Raw genomic sequence first — 21,622 nt, 5'->3', positions numbered from 1 at the left:
TAGCAAGGCAGCATAGGGTGGTTGTCTGTAGAATGAGATTAGAAACAAAGAAGAGGAAGAGAGTAAAGACAGAGCCAAAGATTAAATGGTGGAAGCTGAAGGAGGAGGATGGTTGCAGGCAGTTCAGGGAAAAATTGCAACAGGCCCTTGGGGGCAGTGAGGAGCTACCTGAGGACTGGGAAACTACAGCTAAGGTGGTGAGAGAAACTGGCAAAAATGTGTTGGGTGTTTTGTCTGGTCAGAGGAAAGATGACAAGGAAAGTTGGAGTGACAAATGGTTTCAAGGTGAAGGTAGGGTTACATCAGGGATCAGCTTTGAGCCCCTTCTTGTTTGCAATGGTGATGGAAAGGTTGACAGATGAGCTCAGGCAGGAGGCTCCATGGACCATGATGTTTGCAGATGACATTGTAATCTGTGGTGAGAGTAGAGAGCAGGTGGAAGAGAATCTGGAGAGGTGGAGGTTTGCACTGGAGAGGAGAGGAATGAAGGCCAGTAGAGATAAGACGGAATACATGTGTGTGAATGAGAGGGAGGCAGGTGGAAAGGTGAAAATGCAAGGAGTAGAGGTCGTAAAGGTGGATGACATCAAATATCTTGGGTCATCCAGAGCAATGGACAGTGCAAAAAAGAGGTTAGGAAGAGGGTGCAGGCAGGATGTAGTGGGTGGAGACAGATGTCAGGGCTGATGTGTGACAGAAGGATAGCAGCAAGAGTGAAAGGGAAGGTTTACAAGACAGTAGTGCATCCTGCTATGATGTATGGTTTGGAGACTGTGGCTCTGTCTAAAAGACAGGAGGCTGAGCTGGAGGTGGTGGAGATGAAGATGCTGAGATTTTCGTTGGGAGTGACAAGGATGGACAGGATTAGAAATGAGCAGATCAGAGGGACAGTGAAGGTGGAGTAGTTTGGAGATAAAGCCAGAGATGCCAGGTTGAGATGGTTTGGACTTGTGTTGAGGAGGAATAGTGGATATATTGGGCAAAGAATGTTGGAGATGTAGCTGCCGGGTAGAAGGAGAAGAGGTAGACCTCAGAGAAGGTTTATGGATGTAGTGAAGGTGGACATGGAGATGGTTGGTGTAAAAGTAGAGGAGGCAGTGGATAGGGCAAGATGGAGGCAGATGATCCGCTGTGGCGAGCTCTAAAGGGAGCAGCCGAAAGAAGAAGAAGAAGAAGATATTGCCCAGCCCTTGTTCCCATGGTAACAGAGCTTTTGTGACACTGTTCTTACTGGGTGAACAAAAATGCACATTTTTACCAGCTTAGTTGATGTGTTTCATTCATCATCCGGCAGATGACAGCATTTCTTGCTTTTAGAATGTGGAGTTAAGTATAAAATTGAACATCTCCATGTCTTGTTGATGCACAATAACTGGATATTTACTGAATTCAATTTTAGGTTTTATTACATTATATATTCTTCCAAAAAATGATAAAAAAGTGGAGCTTGTGCACTAAAGCAAACAGACAGTGCCATATATAAAAGTATGTTTTAACTTTTCATTCAGAAAATCAACAACAGGTCACTTGACCAGGGGTATCCAAACATTTGAATGCAACTATAAGACAATTTGTATTTTTGTTATTCTACAGATACAAATAAATAAGAAGCCAAGTATTTTCTCTTAAAGATGTAGATTCCTAAAGACAAAAATTTTGAATTTTCATCCAAACATTTCTGGAATGAAGTCTACACTTCCATTTAGTCATTATTGATCAGGGCTTTAAATGTGCAGAGACAAGCTGACCAGACAATAGAGAGCCATGAAGGAGATGACTGTTCAGACAGCGTTAAAAAATGACTGTAATTATGGGCCTGTGTAATGGACGTGTGGTCTTGACTGTGTCCACTGTTACGCATTTTCAGTTCAGGCGGTTGCGTTTTCGAGGGAAATAATAATAGGGGACTGACTTTTTCACTGAGCTTTGGGATGAATCATTACTGTCAGTCAGAATGGTGGAGTGTAATTGCAGGCAGAATTTTGTCTCCAGCAGAAAAAGAGGGTAAAAGACGACTTATATTGCGAAAAAAAAACAACATTTAAACTGAAGCACTGAGCCATTTCTTTAACAAAGTTAATCATTATTGTGTAGGTTTCTTTCCTTCACTGTTCTTCACTGCAATACCAGTAACACTTTCTCAAACCATGCTACATAACACTGTCATAAACATGTCATACACTGTCATAAATGCGTCATTCTGCATTATTCAGAAGTCATAAGGGTTATGGACGGTCATGCTGCATTATAAATCACGCGATTATAGCTTTTACTAATATAACAGTGTCAGTGTTGTAATCATCATTTTAGCAAAAACTAGCATGTCACATAAGCTGTCAGGACATCAAACATTATTACAGGTTATATGTTTATAGCATGGATATTTCAATGACTCCTTCACATCCCTCTACTTTACAGATGCAGGTTGGAGAACAACCTAACATGGGGCACAATTTAACACAGACTTTTTATTGCCACATTTGTTAAAATGGTTCTACATAGTGCCCAAAAGGGTTCTTCTTGACATTATAACAATAGAAGATCACTTTTCATGAAGGTTCTATAAAGAACCATTGACAACACATCCTCCATCAATGTGAACAATATTTTCATCATGCAAAGAAGCCTTTAATCATGCAAATGGTTCCTTGTGTGTTTATGGTTCTATATTCTTTTCTAAAAACCCTAGAAGAATAATCATTATATTTCTTTTCATTTATGCTTTAATAATAATAATAATAATAATATATATATATATATATATATATATATATATATATATATATATATATATATATATATATATATATATATATATGTATATATACATGAGTTTTTTTGGAAATTTATTTTGTTAGTATCAAAAAGTTTCAAATGATATTGAGCTCTAACAGCTGTGGTGTATCTGTGTTGTTCAGTTTTAGGTGCCTGGGCTGTGTTGGGTTGGTGTGCATATCAAATTTAAAGGTTGCATTGGAGACTGAGAAACCCTGCACTTTAGATCATTTTCTGGGTGTCTGTAGGTTCATCCGCTGGCTGCTGAAATTCCCTTTTAATGGGAGAAATGCAGAACACATGCTTTGGTTGTTAATGCTGAATATACGCCATATGGCATCATTATTGGAAAAATCCCAAGACAGCAGCGTACACTCTGCTCAAGATGGAGTTCTGCGTTATTGGTAGAAATTGAACATAATCTTATGAGGAATATGTAAAATACTCTATTGCTGCTTGTATAGTGTAATGATCTGTAATGGGCTTCAAGATCACAACCTCTGGATGAGCTGCTTCTTTAAAACGTAATTCTGCCCTACATTCCTTAATGTTACAGCTTCATAGACATTTGACTCAATTTTTCTACCAGCCTGTATGTGTTCCACCATGTTCTATATCTACCAGTCTGTATGTGTTCCACCATGTTCTATATCTACCCTCCTGAATGTGTTCCATTATGTTCCACATCTACAAACCTGAATGTGTTCCACCATGTTTTGTATCTACCATTCTGTATGTTCCACCAGGTTCTATATCTGCCATCTTTTATGTTCCATCATGTTCTACATCCACCATTCTGTATATGTTCTACCATGTTGTATATCTACCATCCTGTGGTAGATATACAACTACTTCTACTATCCACCATGTTCTATTTCTAAAATACTGTATGTTCCACCATATTCTGTATCTACTATCCTGTATGTGTCCACCATGTTTTATATCTACCATCCTGTGTGTTCCACCATGTTCTATATCTAACATCTCCACCATAGGTTCTCTAGGAATGAGTAGCTTCTGCGGTCCTGAGGTTTTAGTGGTCAATCTGAGGTGATATGTCTGCCGAGTACAGATGATGATGCTTTTGAAATACACACAGTGCTGCCCTCTGGTGGTCACCGTGGTGTTTCCTGCATGTTTGACTTTGAAGGACACGGGTAGGATGTTTTGTTTTTGCTTAAAGCATCTTCTATATTTTTATGTGTGCGCACAGTGGCATAAGTGTGTAGAAGGGTGTTGTGGGTGGGCATTATGTTTTGATTTTTCTTGGCTCAGAAATAGCAATCAATGAAAACAATCATATTGACCAAGAATGTCCACTTTGCCTAATCAATAGTTCAATTCCTCTGCGAGTCTTAACTTTCCTTCCAGCTGAGATTGTAACTGGAGCAAAAAAATGCTTGAAAAATCGGTGGTGTTCAGCAGCTGTTTCCTGAAAAGAGCCCTTTAGATGATCTCTGAAGTGGCTGCGAAACGGCATCGAACCTTACTTGATACTTTGTCCATCAACATTGGTTTCCAGGAAAACAATGCTTGATAACACTTTCCTTGATCATCCCTTAAGTTCTCTGCATTAACCAGACAAATATGAGATACAAACTACAAAGTACTAGGTAATTATTGTGGGTAACCTGACAGTATGTTCAAATGGAATTTAACTAAAATCATGCTGAAATGCCCAACAAGTTCCAGGAATTAACAATGATGGTTCTTCAAGGGTTCTTTAGTAAAGGGAGTGGTTCTATTTAAAACCATGATTTCCATGAAACCATGAAAGAAAAGGTTCCTTGCATGATGGAATGATTCTTTGCATTGATGAAGAATGTGTTGAATATGGTTTTTGAAAATGGAGCAAAGTTATATTGCTAAATAAAACTGTAAATTCCAAAGACGTCTTAGTAGAAATCAGCAGAAGTAAATTCTACTTTCAAAAGAAAGGCTTTTGTATTAAACACTGATATAGGCAGTATGTTTATTATTATATGATTAAAAAACAACAAGGTTTATGAAATGACTGCGGTGATGGGTGACTGAACATACTTCTCCTCTTTTAGCAATCATTGCTGCTTGGCAACAACACTCGATAGGAATTATATTTCTTGGAGAAATTACTGTTTATCTTGATTATGGCTAATAAAACTAAACTATTTATTGAAAAAAAATGTTTATTGTATGTTGGCTGTTTTATAAAAGCAATCAGCCAGTGCATTACATTGATTTTATTATTGAATGAGGGTTAATATAAATAATATAAGGATATATAAAACTTTTACCTGTGATAAAATCACTGCAGTGTAAGATCTCAAGTATTATTACTTAATTTTACTATGTCCTTTATTTGCTTATCCTGTAGGTCCAAAGTGCTATACACTTCTATAACCCAAGAGGTGCTCAGCCAGTTTGCACTGAAGTCTACATAGTTACTAAAGCCTTAGTATGTAATTGCCCTGGGGATTTAAGACATTGATAACTAGAATTTAAGAAACAGTACTCAATGGATTCTTTGCTTGATTTCAAAAATGCCTTAACCTTTCAATAGTTCTTGGCCTGTTTCGTCTATCAGTGATTGTATTTTGCTCTTTTTCTACAGATTTTCTCATAGAGACATCTTTGAAGAGCCTGCGGCCTCTCAGGGCTTGAAAGGAAACTCAAACCTTTTCTAAAATTTATTTATTTATTTTTTGTGGAGTGACTGATTAAAGAAACATCCAGTATCAGGAGAGCAGCACGAATCCAGCGAGTGTAATTCATCATGGGGATAAATAATGCAGCAGGGAGGCTGTGAGCCGCACTCACACAAATGGAAGTGGACGGCCTTAGAAGTGGCTTATTGTGCAGAAATGATTGCTTTTCCTCCACTGCAAAATGCCCCTCTGATTAAATGCATCAGTGTATCAGAAGTAAGCGAGCTTTGTGCAGTTTACGAGTGCTTTATGTGTGCGTGAGTCGCTCATATTTCAAACTTAGGTCAGCTAGCTAATGCTTCTGTGACAATCAGAATTCCGAAAAAGCAAACTTCTCAAAGAATCAAACTGAGATACAAACTCTTTGATTGCGTTGAAGCCCAAACAGGACTGTTTTGTTATGAACAGATTATAGATGGGATTTTCATTCAATGTCATCAGGATGTGGAAAAAAGTTATTACCCCATTATTTTATTTTAGTTTATGTTTATGTTTTTGCTTGCAACATAAAAGCCTGGCAACCAAAGTAAAAACAACCCAAAAGGGCATAAATAGGAAGGATAAGCATTTATATAAAAACAAAAACCTCAAAATGAAATATGAACCCTGTTCACGAATGTACCAGCTTAATCCAAAGTGTCCAAGGAATTCATCTGCATTAAAGGAAGAGTAATTATAGAACAGCCCTTTTAATTGGATGATCTGTGCTGTAATTAATTGATGAATTAATCTAATAATCAACATACTTTTTGACTCAGTATATTGCTCAACAATTAACAAAAGAAATCCCATCGAGATGCAATATACTGAGGGAAAATCTTTATTAGTCTAGAGTTAATTTAATGTTAATTGGTTAATTACCATTGCCTAATAAAGTCATTATTTGCACTGTGGCAAGACATCACAACAGAGGCAGAGATTAAATACACACGCACACATAATTTTCTCACTTGAAGGGAGCTGAGACACACACAACGGCCACTTTAGTAGAAACAGCTGTCTTGTACTACTAATGACTGGACATTTTATTGGAAAGTACCTTGTACTTCCACTCACTGGCCACTTTATTAGAAATACCTGCCTCATGCTTCCATGTACTAGCTATTTTATTAGAAACACCAGCCTTGTACTTCCACTCACTGGCCACTTTATTAGAAATACCTGCCTCATGCTTCCATGTACTAGCTACTTTATTAGAAACACCAGCCTTGTACTTCCACTAACTGGCCATTTTATTAGAAACACCTGCCTTGTGCTTCCACTCAGTGGACACTTTATTGGAAACACCTGCCTTGTACTTCCACTCATTGGCCTTTGTGGGTGGTCGGTGATTTTTTTTTTTTACGATATTACAGCAGGTTACACAAAGCCTATTCAGCCACGCGATGGCAGCACACGCAGGGTTGAGCATGCCACCCATATGACCACATTTTTTTCCCAAGATATAGCAAAATTACACGCATTAGTTGAGAGTACAGGCTAACATAAACCCAACAAACAATGAAGCATTCTCCTGTAAAGCATGCCTCCACACTTGACAAGCACATTTACCCCAAAGAAGATGGCAAATTAAAATTTGAGAGATGAAATTTACATAATAAAGATGCAAGAAAGCAGCAAACTTAAAAACCCAACCATTAAGCATCCTAGAGCATTCTGATACAACAGGCATGGAATTTTTTTTCCACTTATATCTCATCTCTGATGATGATGCAGATCACTGCCAACAAGGACAATGCAATTTTTTTTTCTTTAACTTGAGTGACATTTTGTATTTGGTTTTGGAAATTGGCATTCTTTCTCAGTTTCAGGTCTTGCCTTTCCAGATTTCCCAGACACATCTTTTCAGAATCTGCAGCTTCAAATTCAATGTAAATTCACATGAACACACTTCACTCCTAAAAACCTGAAACCTTGACCAAAATAATGGCAGACAGTTGAATGCTTGCTAAGCAGTGATTGGAGGACAAAATGAAGTAGACGTTTAGGTGAAACATGAAGATTGTTGGGATTATAAATGACTGCAACAAAATTAAAAATTTGATTTTTTTCTGATGTGCTGCTGCTAAAGTTTCTACTGCTACTTGCTCTCTGTGTCAAAACATCTGTTAAGAAGTTTTCAGAATTGGTTGTGGGGGGGCCTTTAGTGGCTCCAGCCTTGGGCATGTGCCCATAAAACCTTTTAGATGATCCAGGCGTGCTTGTGCTTCCACTTACTGTCCACTTTATTAGAAACACCTACCTTATAGCTCCACTATATAGGTGAATAATTGTGGTTTGTAGCTTGACAGCTCATCAGTCTCTCTCTACCCCATTCATCATTGCTCACAGGTTCTCCATCCATTAAGAGCTATCATAAATACAGTCACATTTTTTTCTGTGAGACATTGGGGTGGTTGGTGGAAATGAGAAGCCCAGCTGGGCGTGGTCAGCATAGCAGTAATAAGAGAAGCCATGCAAGCCAAAAACTGATCCTAGTAATTGTATGTACAAAGAACAAAAGTGGACCAAGAACAGACCCCTGAGGAACACCACCGCTGAGCATGTGCAGGGCTGAGAGGCTGACTTTAGCTGTCGAACAGCAAGGTGAAGCTTGAAGACAGTTGTTTCTAAAAAAGTGGCCAAGGAGTGTCTAAACAGAACTGTAATTTCTGAGCAATAAATAATGAAGCTAAACTGTCTCATACAATTATAACACTTGGTAGTAAAGAATAACTTATGCTGAAGTAGCTGTCAGGTAGAGGAACTTCACCCAGCTGTCAATCATTTCTAGCTCTTTTATGATGGTGGCGCCCCCAGAGAGGCGTGGCAGTGTGTGGAAAAATTAGGCACACCTCAGTAATCTTTAATATTGTTTCATGAAATGTAATTAAAAAGGCTTTATCATTGGGTTTGGGACAGGCTCAGTAATGAACTGTCTCTATTCATGCAGGGAGCCATTAATACACACACACACACACACACACACACACACACACACACACATACACATGCATAGATGCAGATGCATGCTTAGGAATACATCTCATGCTCAGTCCATGATCCAATGAAAGGCAACGAAAGGTGAGGGGACCAAATGGCCACATCAAACGAATTTGCAGGCACATCTCTCTCTCTCTCTCTCTCTCTCTCTCTCTCTCTCTCTCTCTCTATATCTATCTCTCTCCTTCTCTCTCTCGTTCCCTCCCTGTCCGTTCTTGCTTAAGGTCATTTAATCCTTCTGCTTTTATTATCTCTCCTCTCAGAGGGTGATTATGTTTCAATGACGGACGAGGCGAAAGAGAGAGTGAGTGAAAAAGACAGAAAGTAAAGCTAATAAGTTAATGCGAAGAGGCTGGATGATACATCACCGCGGCAACTTAATGATATGCCGAGCCTCCCTCCATTACTTGCAGGCCAATATGGGAGATTGCATTTCATAGCCTCTCTCTCTCTCTCTCTCTCTCTCTCTCTCTCTCTCTCTCTCTCACTCTTGCTCTCTCTCTGAGAGTGGATGTTAGTCCTCTCTAGTGTTCTAATGTTCTACCTACTTTATTCATTTGCCCGATATGTACAGAGTAAGATGGCAAAATGGCTTTTCATAATTCAGTAAAGTCCTATCTCCCAATCTGGCCACTGAGATGAGATATTGAATGTGTGTGTGTGTGTGTGTTTGAGTGGGACTCCAGTGATGTGGTAGTTATGGCATGCTAGGAAGGGTATGTGCTAGTCTTAGGGTTACCAGGTGTCTGTTTTTGATAGTCCTGTTTTGAGCTCCATTGTCAGTTGGTACATGTGCATGTCTGGCATCTGTATCTAGTGTCAGAATGAAGTGCTCATTTTGGGCAGTTAATTTACCTAATGTTTTTGTTTGTTTGCCTTGTATTAACTTGGCCACAAGCTGAGATATGATTCACTGCGATAGTGCAGTTTGACTGGGCTGTAAGCAGAATACTTGTAACACAACCAGACTGGTCAAATGCGTGCAATTAAAATAGAACTTAATGAGGATTCAAGAGGCAAAGTTGAAAAACAGCCCAAATCCAAATGTACATCACAAAGGAGACCCAAATAAACAATCCAAATTGGAAAAGACAAAAATCAGTATCCAGAAAAGCAGGCAATAAAAACCATACATAGGATGAGCAAAATACATAATATACACTCAGTATATCTTTAGAAGATGCAGTAACTCTCAAAAATCTAGACTATAAGCACAGGCTATATACAGTACTAACTAAACAAGACATCACAATCAGATACAGATGAGACTCGAGAATTCTGGGAGAATTCTGGGAGTCTTTCATGAGAACAGGGTCAGATGGATGCATGACAATACTCTTCACTGTGAAAGCACAATTTGACTGGGCCACAAGCCACGAGAATTTGTACTAAGACTCTGCAAGTTTGACTGGGGTGCAGACTAAGATACTCTTTACTGTAGTTGCAGAGTTTGACTGGTCTGCAAGCTGGTAGACTCTTTACCTATACACTGTTGGACTATACACTGCTGTAGTGGAATTTGAATGGGCCATGAGTCAGGAGACCCTTCACTGTGGCAGCAGAATTTGATTTGGATGCGAACTGGCAGACTCCTTATCGCTGTAGGGGTTTTGACTGGGCCATGAGTCAGGAGACTTATCACTGTGGTAGCAGAGTTTGACTGAGCCACAAGCTGGAAGACTAATCACTGTAGTGGAATTTGACTCAGGAGACTCTTCACTGTGGTAGAAGACTTTGACTGAGGCACAGAACTGAGAGATTATTCACTGTAGTAGCAGAACTTGGCATGACTGCAGGAGACTCTTCATTGCTGCAACAGAGACTGACTGGGCCATAAGCAGGGACACTGTACACTGTGGTAACAGTGTTTGACTAAGCCATGAGGCAGGAGACTCTTCACTGCTGTAGTAGATTTTGACTGGGCTGTCAGTCAGGAGACTCATCACTGCTGTAGCAGAGTTTGAGAGAGACTCTTCCTCAATGTAGTAGACTGGGCCACAAGCCAGGATCATCACCACTGTAGTGTAGTTTGACTGGGTCAAGAGCAGGAAGACTTTACACTGTAATAGCAGAGTTTGACTAGGCTGAGAGCCAGGACTTTAACCGCAATAACAACTTTAACTGGGCTGTAAACAGGGAGGCTCTTAACTGCAGTAGCAGAGTTTGACTAGGTTATGAGCCAAGTGACTACACATTGTGTTCGACAGAGTTTTCTCCCTGGCTTCTGGGGAACTGCCTGTGTTTATACATGTGTATGTTTTGTTTGCTGTTGATTTGTACTGTTATACCTAACGGCACTATAAATGCACTTTATCTAAATTCAAATTTGTAGTATTATTATGGGACCATCAACCAGACATTACAATATCCAGTTAAGTTTAAAGTGCGTCCATTATTTGAAGTCGATAGGTAGTGTTGCAGCACTGTCTTTGTGCTTCTCTCTTTCACATGCACAAGTGATCACATTGTGTGCTGCATCTCAACCACATATACTCTGTAGTACACCACCAATGGACATAGTATTTAGTACAGTAGTATACAGATTGAGACAGATTGAGCCTGTGTAAACAATATTAGGCTACATTATGGAGTGAATTTAATGAATTATACATGTATATCTGTTTTGTGCATTAGTTAGAAGAAGGTTACAGAAGGCTTGATATCTCATTGAATTACTGTGTGACATACTGCCAGAACACACTGTTGGCTAGAAAATGTATTTGTACAGCCTTTATAGACTTTGATGTACAAGGTTTAATAAGAAAATATGAAGGAAGTGATAAAAACAGAGTAGGACTTTGTATTGACATGATAAAAGGTCTCACCATAGACATGCAGACATGGTGACATATTGGATGCTTGCTGAACACCCCCACCAATGAACCCCCACCTCTGCAGAGGCTGAGTGAGAGAGTGGGTTTGAGTAGGTGTCCCAGTAAAGTGAAAGGTGAATGCAGTTCTTTCTCTGTAAGTTCACTAACTGTTTTATTTGGCTTTGGAAAGAAAGTGTTACTGAAGTCCAAACTTTGTGCCTTAGTGTGCCATCTAAAATACACGGCTATCATAGTGTGTACTGTAGTTAAAAGCATGGAATGAAACAAGTTTGTAGACTACAAACTGAAAAGATGAGTGAAAGGTTGTGTGCTGGCCTGGTCAAAGTGAATTACTTCTGAGAGATGTAATAGTGCTCCACCAAATGTTACATAACATGACAAACACCATAATAAATTCTATTTCATTACTGTACGGACGAAATGAAGTTTGTTAGATGATCCCTTGAGGGATGAGGGTTCACATAAATATGGTTGTAAACGTCAGCAGCAGAATTTGTTCAGAATTCATGGCAGTCTGACAATTTTTTTTCAAATAAAAAAAATAGCCCACAATATTAGCCATGACAGCTCATATAACTTAGTTATTTTACACTATGTAGCTTGTTAATTAGCAAGCTGACAGCTTGCTACACATCTATGAACAACAATAAAAGAAAATCAATGCACCATGATTCTCACTCAAGTCTCAAACTTCCCCAAAAAATTCTCTTACAAAGTTTGCTTAGCTAGCTATACTGCTCACTGAGCCTATTCTAGCCAAGGGCAAATGAAATCCAAAAAAAAAAATCCATTCTGGGTTGTCCCTTATGCTTTGTCTCACTTTAACAGAAAGGGGGCACCTGACTGCTGTTTTTCATAACGTTTAGAGGCAGCTGATTTTCAAACTGGTGCTAAAAGAAAAAAAACTAATTGGAAATAAATTGGTAGGCATCTAGACAGACACAAAGATATCTTACATAATACACTGGTAAATGCCTCAAAGAGAGCCACTGAATAATTGTTAAAGATGAAATATCTTGCACTGAAAGGCTGCAGCATGCAAAGTGGACACCTGCTTGCAAAGGTTTCCTGTCAAACTGATACAACTTCCCACAGAGAAATCGGAAAATCCTTATAGTTGTGAACAGCTTAGTTTATTATAAATGTCAGGTGTTTTGTGTATGTGAGGGCGGCAGGCACATGCACAGATAGCCCCTCGGGGGCTTAAGACCCTGCTCCTTTGTCCTCAAGCTGCACAAGTGCCTTATTGGTTGGTGTGCACAATAGCTGTATTTTATGTCCTCTGGTGTTTTTCAAAATCTGTTTCAGGGAGACAAGCCTCGCCTCAGGCATATAGCTTGTGGGTTGGCTGAAATTCTATGAGATTTATTGCTCTTGGGTGCCCCATCTGGTGCAGTACCACCACTTGTAGTTCTGTTGAGTAACTCTGACCAGACCAATGTTACCAAAACATTAGACATCCTAGTGGATAATCTTTTCACATTCCATAATGTGGATATTTTGAACAAAATGTAAATATAAAAAGAATTCTAAGGAGCGTTAACCTGCTATACCTTATTGTGTAAAACAGGGATTTATATGAAACTCTGTGGAGCTCTGAAGTTAAATATTATTTGGTGATTGAATAATGTAGTGAATAATGACAGTTTTGCACATCATTGACTGATGTTCAATTTCCAATATGGGTAATATAACATTGGTGCTTTTGACTGCCTTTTAACTATGTTAGTGTTTATCAGAATTATGATTACACTGTGTCTCTTGATAAATGTAATTACAGTAAACAGAAAATTACATTAAATTGTACTCATGCTCTTGTTGTGGGCCTAGCAGATGGAACATCTGAGACTGAGACTAGGATGCTTACAGCTTGTTTGCATAGGGATTGTTTGCATATCGCTAATAGGCCCTTTTCACAAGAAGCAAAAGTGCATAAACACTGGGTAAAACAACTTCTACTCTTGCCTTACAGACAGTTATTAACATCAGAAATACAGGCATTCGTATCACTTCAACTCACCACAGAAAGGTCTCACTTTATCTTTATCATAGTTGCCAAGATTGAAATTCGAGAGTGTGTCAGAACTGTTGTAGAACAAAATGCACAACAACTAAACTAAAGAAATGATATAAATGCTTCATGGAAAAGGTACTTGCTATCAGACTACAGTAATCTCAGCTAACATCTACAGAGTGATAAATCAATGGAGGATGAAAAAAAAACTACAACTGAAACACTAGATTAGATATGTTAGCTGGAGATGTTCAAACAACTTGCTAACAATAAACTAGTTGGCAAAAAGTGAAACGTGCAAAAATGCCAGCAGGGGGCGTGCTGGGTCTCAGGATTCATAGCACCACAGTGCATGATTTACACAAACACGGGCTCCAGTGAACAAACATCTACCCCCTGTTGAGCACTGGCTGTGGCAGCAACTTTAAAGCACAAATTACATGTTAACATTAGTCAGCAGCATGGAAATGTTGACAGAGGTTTTTTGCTTCTGTATGACAAAGTATATTCCTTTTCTAATAGCACAAACTCATTTTCCTCTGCCATGTCCATTGTCATCAGACAAACCACTGAAACTGAGATAAGACTGTGTTTGCTTCAAACAGGAACACTTGAATAGGCTGTACACACTGTACTCATCATCATTGTTACATTAGAAAAAGCAGTTTTACCCTGCATTGGTTATAATATGGTTATAATATGGTCACTAAAGTGAATACCATGATAAAAAAACAATGTACCATGCAACCATACCTTTCATAGCCAGATACTCAAACTGACGACTGGTTGACTGGTCAGTCGTCTAATCTCACTAAAACATTTCAGTTCAATTCCTTGGATTCCAACTGAGACTTTGCTGGTCGTAGTGTGTCTTGGCACACTCTTACTGCTGTAACAGTTATGGACTATGCCAATTTTGTTTTCATTCACATTAATCTCCCAAATGGCTCACAGCTTTCCATTTTACTACTGGCTTTTTAATGCAGGCAGTTATTTTTTTACTTTGGTAGAAGTCCTTGGTCTGCCACTGCTATTCCCAGCACACAAGCTCAAGCGAATATTACAAACCTTTTTGCAGTATTAAGCACTGCAGGGTGTGTTTGCATCTTTTCTTTATCTTAATAGTTTGTACTTGACACACAGCCCCCAGAGTCTACCTGCTCCTGTTTCAGCTCTATTACTTTATTGCCATTAGCCCAAATCTCAAACTAATAGCCGGAGTCCTGTATCTAGACACATGCAGGCATTGCATGCTCATATATACACAGACCTGTGAGGTTTACACTATTACAGATGGAAGAAATATTCTCTGTAATTAAAGAAAAAACCTCCTCAGAGAATATAAACATCCCGTTATTACATTTGGCAATAAAGCAGAACACAAACTCAATACAAATATTTATGTTTAATATTAAAGAGACGACACTTCCAGCATTACTATTCACCAGACAAACATGGGCATAAATATTTCAAAGTCTAATGTTCCCAGCTACAAAGGCCTCAATTATGACTTTGTTTTTTGAGAGAGCATGGAAAAGAGCCCTGGGCAATCACTTTCTCTCCCGTCCGGCGGAGAAATGGCTCTCAATTACTTTCTTTATTCAGCTTGTTCCGCATTGCTGCCTCTTTAGCTGAATACCTTCAGCCAGACATGCAGAACATACCAACACTGCTCCCTGCAGTGACACCTTGAGGGGCGGGCAGGGCCATCTGCTTTCAAAATTGAGGTTTGCTCTGGACATTATGATGCTGTTGCAGAGTCCAGCTGTGTAACAGAGCTAAACTTGAGACCTTGAGTTTGTGGTTTAGAAACCACTCAAGACTGTAAAACGCTGATCTATGGTCTGGGTCTTTGCCTTCACCTGCAATCCCAGACAAGATCATGGCCTTTAAACCTCTCAGAAGGTTGCCTAAAGGCACTAACATTTCATTCGGAAAAAAAGCCTTCTTTTGATCCAGACATTATTGCAGTTTTTCAGGTTAAAAATCCAGCTGTGAAGGAGAGCCACAGCTGAAGGGGGTGCTGAACCTGTCAAAAAAATAAATATATATATATATATATATATATATATATATATATATATATATATATATATATATGAAAAGCTCAACTTTGGTCTGTGCTTTGGACAATTTGAATATCTGTAAAGGTTTTAGAAGGTGTCAGAGCCTATCAACACACACACACACACACACCCACACACACACACACACACACACACACACACACACACACACCTAAGCTGCTTCTCTTTCTGGGTCGTGGGGGAGTTGGAGCCTATCCCAGCAGTCATTGGGTGAAAGGAAGGATACACCCTGGACAGGTCACCAGTCCATCACAGGGCACCTATCAACATTGTCACTGAATTAAAGTTTCAAACATTTGAAAGCTTTTTAAGGTCCAGATGTTAGGGTGCTGTTTCATTTTTAAGGGAGTATGTCCAGCTGTGCAACAGAGCTACACTTGAGATCTTGAGTTTGTTGTTTTGCAACCAAGAGCTGATCTTGATTCTAGGTCTTTTTTTTGGCCTACAGTCCCAGATAAGACCAAAAAGCATTCAAACTTCTTAGAAGTTCATGAATTGGCAGGAAAGTTTCACTTGGAAACATGGTATAGTGGCATATGGTGGTTATAAAATGTTGAAAACTAACATTGAATAAAAAATCATTATTGATCTGGACATTATGATGCTGTTGTAAATAACCATACACAAAATGTTTTCCATCATAGAGACGAATACATGTATGCATTTAAATAGATCATTGGCTAAAGAAAACCTGAAGAACGTTAAAGGTGGACCTGGAACCTTGTGGTTGTGGTGCAGACAAGACTGTTGAAAGTTAATCTTTGCTCTGGCCTATAGTCTCAAAAAGGAACATCAAAGTGCTCAATATCGTTGCACACTGTGCAATGACAATAAAGGCATCTTATCTTATCTTAAGTGTTTATTAGACTGATTATTTAGATTGTAATCATAGTGTCAGGTGTAACACCCTTTCTTGCCACCAGAGGTCAGCCTCACATGAATACTGACATTCTCCCTTGTTGCACCCTGACCCCTCACCTGCAGCTCGTTTTACCTGACTATTTAAGGACCTTCATTATTTAGTATTCCTTACACATAGAAGAACCCTCTTGTCTGCTATGTAGAATGTTTATCAAAAAGGGTCTATATGGCACAATCTACAGCACATTCTGAAGAACTCTTTCATGATGCAAAAAAGCCCTTTAATCATGCAAAGGGTTGTTAAATTGTTCATGGTTCTTTTTAGAACAATTTTCCTTACTAAAGAACCCTTGAAGAACCATCTTTTTTGAAGAGTGTGGAGCTAAAATCTTGTGGTTTTGAAACCTGTCAAGACTATAAAAAGCTACTCTTTAGTCTGGGTTTTTAGCCTTGCCCTCTGGTCCCAGACAAGACCCCAAACTTCTCAGAAGGTCACAACATATCTTCTCAAAAGGTTCTCAGAAAGTCACAACTTATCACCACTCACTAACATTTCATTCTGTGCTGCCAGCATATCTAGACAGTCTCAGTCCTGGTCTGTGGAGGAGAGAGATCGACCTCTGCCTTCTACTCTCCACCCAGTGGGAACTGAGACAACGACATCCCAGCAGCAGCTCTCACACCCCAGTATCTGTCTCTGAAGAGCCTCCTGGGAACCACTTGGCAGCTTGATTTTAAGGTGAGTCACATTTGTGGTCAGCTCTTCAGCAGAGGTAGGATCTTACAGTAGAAAACAAGGAGGAATCCACACTGTCTGCTTAGAGTTACAAAATCTTTAAGGTTATGCAGTGAATACACTTAAAATGATGGTTCTTCAAAGGTTATTTAGTAAAGAATATGCTTGTATATAGAACCATGAGCAAAGAACACTTTGCATGATTAAAAGGTTTTTTACCTGGTAAAATATTTCTTCAGATTGATGGAGAATGTGCTGTATATGGTTCTATATGGAAACTATTTGAAAAGGGTTCCATGCAGCACCAAAAAAAGTGAATCTATTGTTGCAATGTCAGTCTTGTTACAATAGAACCATTTTTGGTGCTATACAGCTACATAGGGTTAGGGTTACATAGGGTTACAGCTACATAGAACCATCTACAGCATATTCTACATCAATCTGAAGAACCATTTCACCATGTATGTAACCCTTTATTCATGCAAAAGATTATTTGACTGTTCATGGTTCTATATAGAATCTATTTACTAAAGAACTGTTGAAGAACCATAACTTTTGAGTGTTTACATTACTACCTACTGATTACAAAATCTGAAAAAAAAAGTTCAAATAATAATTCACCTATCTGTGCTTTGCCCACGAATGCATTCTTTTATTTATACTGATTTATTGACATCCAGAATTTTGGCAAAAAATCCTCAAATGACCTCGGCACACCACTCTGTTTATGTTGAATTATCTAGATTTACATTGAAATTGTTTTTAATTTCAAGCAATATTCAGTTTGCATGCTTTTGCATGTGATAACTTGACAGCTTTTGTGGTAGCTATATTTGTTCTGAGGTCCTTCTGAATAACAATCATTTAACAGTTAAAATATTAATAATGTGATATCAGTGCTACAATCAAGATGACGCTCCTGTGTACCAAAATGACAAGTCTATTATTGACTATTATTTCAGCACTACTACCAAAGCCACTTGCATGGGGCATGAAGTTGCCAGTCAAAGTAAGCAGTGCTTGCTCATGTTGAGCGATGAAACACATCAGACGGCTTGGTATGCACTGACGGGACAACGGCAATACTTTGCAAAGACAAGGTTCAAACAGACAGGTATATATACAGAGCAAAACAGGTGGTGATGACTAGTATTCAGGTGACTGTGATCTGCTGGGTGGTTTGTGATTGGCTGGAAGAGTCTCAAGACTGACGGGAGGATTCTGGGAAGTGGACGTCTTGATGGTATGAGTGTTTGACTGAGAACAAGGAAGCGTTCTTTGTTTGTCTCTCCCATTTGCTGTTTGGCTCTATTGACCCGTATGTACAAATATATGTATATGTGTATATATATATATATATATATGGACATGTATGTAAAATACATTTGAAATACAGCAGTCCATGCTGAAGTACATTCAGAAATTTAATTTAAAATACATTTATTTTTAAATGTACAGGGAAATATTACACACAGAAACAGCCGAGATCCTGTTAAATGCACTTTATTTAATACCTTTTTAAATGAATTTGTATTCCAGTATTTTCATTTTAAATATTAGCAAATTAACCTTTAGCATGGCACAAGCGAGTATTCTAGGTATTAATACTCTGTGAAAATGCAGTGATTTGATATCTTGTTTATTTGAAATACATTGTGTGCAAGTGTCATACTGCAGATGTACATGGTTAATGCAAAGTACAATGCACAGGAACAAATACAAGGTCACAGAAGTCAGTACTGTTCATTCAGCTCATATGTTTAGTTAGGTTTAGTTAGTTTACAAATATGAAAGTTGAGCTATGATTGGATATCTTGTTTATTTGAAATACATTTTGTGTGAGTGTGTTAATGCATATATATGTATGTGCAAGACACAGACGTCAGTACCATCCATTAAGTTCATGTATATTTATTTATATCTGCAACATTTGTCAAAACTATGTACATTATGAAAATTATATAATTATTCTATTGTATAAAGTATAATACAAATTGTAATATAAATGAGAATTTGAAAACTTTCACAATAATAGTTTTGGCCTTTTTCATACATTGCAAAAATGCATTTGATAAATACATTTCTAGTACATTTTTCAACGTGCGGATAACACATTGTCACGATTTTGTGAATTTGGTATATATGACAAAGACAGTAGAGAAGATGTAGTGTGTAAATCTTTTAGATTAACTAGCACCTAATATTGATGGCTACAGCTTAGCCTGAATGTTTTTCCCTGAAACCCTTCACATGATGCAAATTTACAGCTGATGTTCAGCCTCACAGTAGCTGTGACATAACACATTTGTGGGTGGAGCATGGATATATCAGCTATACAATTATAGGTCAAGTCTACTAACAAGATCATGTAAATACTGTCTATGAAGAACGTTGGCTTGAAGGAAGCATACTGCAGCACCAAGTGGTTGACAGGATCATCCAGACCGTTGCGTTAGGTGTGATTCTTCGCTCTTCTGTGACTTCCATGACCTGTCACAGTTACTAACAGGTCTTTGTCAGCCCCTTGTCTGAGGAATCTCACTTCTCTGACGCTCTTGTAGGAGTTCAGAGCAGGGTGAGCAACCTCATTTAAGCCTCTGTCTGACTGCTGAAGCACTGTAGACCTAGCTGTCACTCTTCTCTCTTGCCCTACATTGAGAACTGATGAACCTTCTCTTTTGTAATAATGTATGTTAGGAATAGAGTAAGGGAAGATCTCCATCCCAGTCATGGAGAGCATCTTTCCTGCATATTTTTGAGTTTTTCCACCTCCAACAACACATTTATGCTCTCCCACAAATGTTCATCGGTCCTAAAATCTGACTGGCTGAGTCAAGTTCGAAATCGTTGTAAAATCCAAAATATACGCACACCTATGATGACCACACAGCGACTGAACCCTATCACTGCATCAAAATCCTTGTGCTGTAAATGGAATAATCTTTGCCTGTAATGCTGCTTGCATGGGCCACAGAGTGTAGAACTAGGCTGGTCAGGCCAACTAACAGGCTAAAAGAACAGAACCTAAACAACTCTATCATTATTATCAGAGGCTTGAAGTTAAGTACATACAGTATGATTCACTGTGAAAGTGCAATTGAAAACACTGAAAATGGCACTTGAAGTTATGTCAAACCCAGTTTGAATCAGATCAGTACTCAGTACTCCCTAAATGGTGTGCTAGCTATGGGAGTTTAGAAATTCTAGCAGCCAAATAGTGCATCATTTATAGAGTGTGGATGTGTGTGAGTGCCAAGTGACTATTTCTTATCTATATTTTGCGGCAGTGGGGTGCAGGATCCATTCCTATGTAGTGCACTATGTAGGGAGCAGGGAGGTATGGAAAGAGGGGCACTGCTAAATTAGTGCTAAATAAGACTCGGTGGTAAGTTGGTGACCAAAACATACTTATAAAGTGAAGGTTTTTGCGTTAAACCGTGCTGTTATCATATGTTCATTGTTATATGGTTAAATAAAAAAAAACATGAAATGGTTATATAGTTCTTCTCTTGTAAACAAGAACTATATAACTATGCCAAGCACCATTTATACATTGAAGTGGTTGTTGTTGTCATGGTACTTTGTATAATCACTGCCTTTACTAAAGAACCTGTGAAGATCTTTATTTTTATAGTGCACATTTCCCTGCCTTATTTTAGTGTTTTCCCTGCTTTACTATTCTCATTTCATCTCAGGAACAGCTTTTGAAAGAATGTCTATAAATGCATTTCATAGCAACTGTTGTGAGGATGGACAAACTTTAAAGAACACAGGTCAGAGAACAATTAAAAGAATGTTTTTGGCACCCCATAGAAGCCTTTCAGCCAAGAGTGTGTCAGAAAGTGATCTTTGCTTTGTGCTATAATACTTTCCCTAAACATTTTAATGGATGGTTCTTTAGAGGACAGTATTTGTAAAGAAGATGTGTATGTGTGAAGGTTTAGAGAACCTCCACATAATGTAAAGGTTTTAGTAAGAATTCTTTCGTAGGTACAAAACATTAGCATTATGTAAACATTCTGTGAACATTTTAAAAGGTTAATCACACTCTTTCTTTTTTAATCACGGTTCCTTAGGGAATCAAAAGTGGTTCTTCTAGGGCATGGAACCAATGGTGCAGAGCAAAAACACCACATTTGGGTTTGAGGAACACGACCAGATCTCAACTTGTGTACCAGAAAGGAATCGTTGCATGATGTTATAGAAGGACTACCTTTGGTTTTATAAAAACCTTTCAGTAGATAGCTTAAAGAACCTAATGGTACATAAGGCTTCTAGAAACAGCTCAAGCATCTGGTTTTCAAAGTTGGTCCTTTTAAGGAACCAAAAATGGTTCTTCTATGGCATCATTTTGTGATTTAAAAAATGATTTTTTGTAGTGTATACAAAATGACATCTCAATAAACATCTCTGACACAAACCATTTTTTGTTTCTTTAGAGAACCTTTAAATATTGTTCTATGGTATCTCTCAGAGAACCCTTTGAGGCACCATTTTTATATAGAACGATAACTCAGCAAATGTCTCTGATGCAGAAGCTGTAGCTTATTTTTCTTTAAATAATCTTTTCAAAAATGGCTCTTCTGTGGCATCACTCAAAGATCCATTTGTGGCATTTTTATTTTTAAGAGTGTATGAACCAATGTTCA

General features: G+C 38.4%; 1 long non-coding RNA gene and 1 pseudogene across 2 annotated transcripts; both read left to right on the top strand.

Annotated features, from left to right (window-relative positions):
• LOC108424944 overlaps window positions 1-21,622 on the top strand; it is a 409,614-nt pseudogene that overhangs the window by 273,396 nt on the left and 114,596 nt on the right.
• LOC108430895 lies at window positions 16,427-21,393 on the top strand. 2 transcript variants are annotated; one of them, XR_001858111.2, is made up of 4 exons: window positions 16,427-16,728; window positions 16,809-16,976; window positions 17,936-18,087; window positions 21,050-21,393. It is a non-coding gene; the product is annotated as an uncharacterized LOC108430895 (long non-coding RNA). The 2 variants fall into 2 exon arrangements; XR_001858110.2 differs by having other exon boundaries at window positions 16,427-16,976.

The sequence above is a fragment of the Pygocentrus nattereri genome, chromosome 8, assembly GCF_015220715.1.
Source record: "Pygocentrus nattereri isolate fPygNat1 chromosome 8, fPygNat1.pri, whole genome shotgun sequence".
Classification (NCBI taxonomy): Eukaryota; Metazoa; Chordata; class Actinopteri; order Characiformes; family Serrasalmidae; genus Pygocentrus; species Pygocentrus nattereri.
This window is presented reverse-complemented; position numbering and strand designations above follow the sequence as displayed.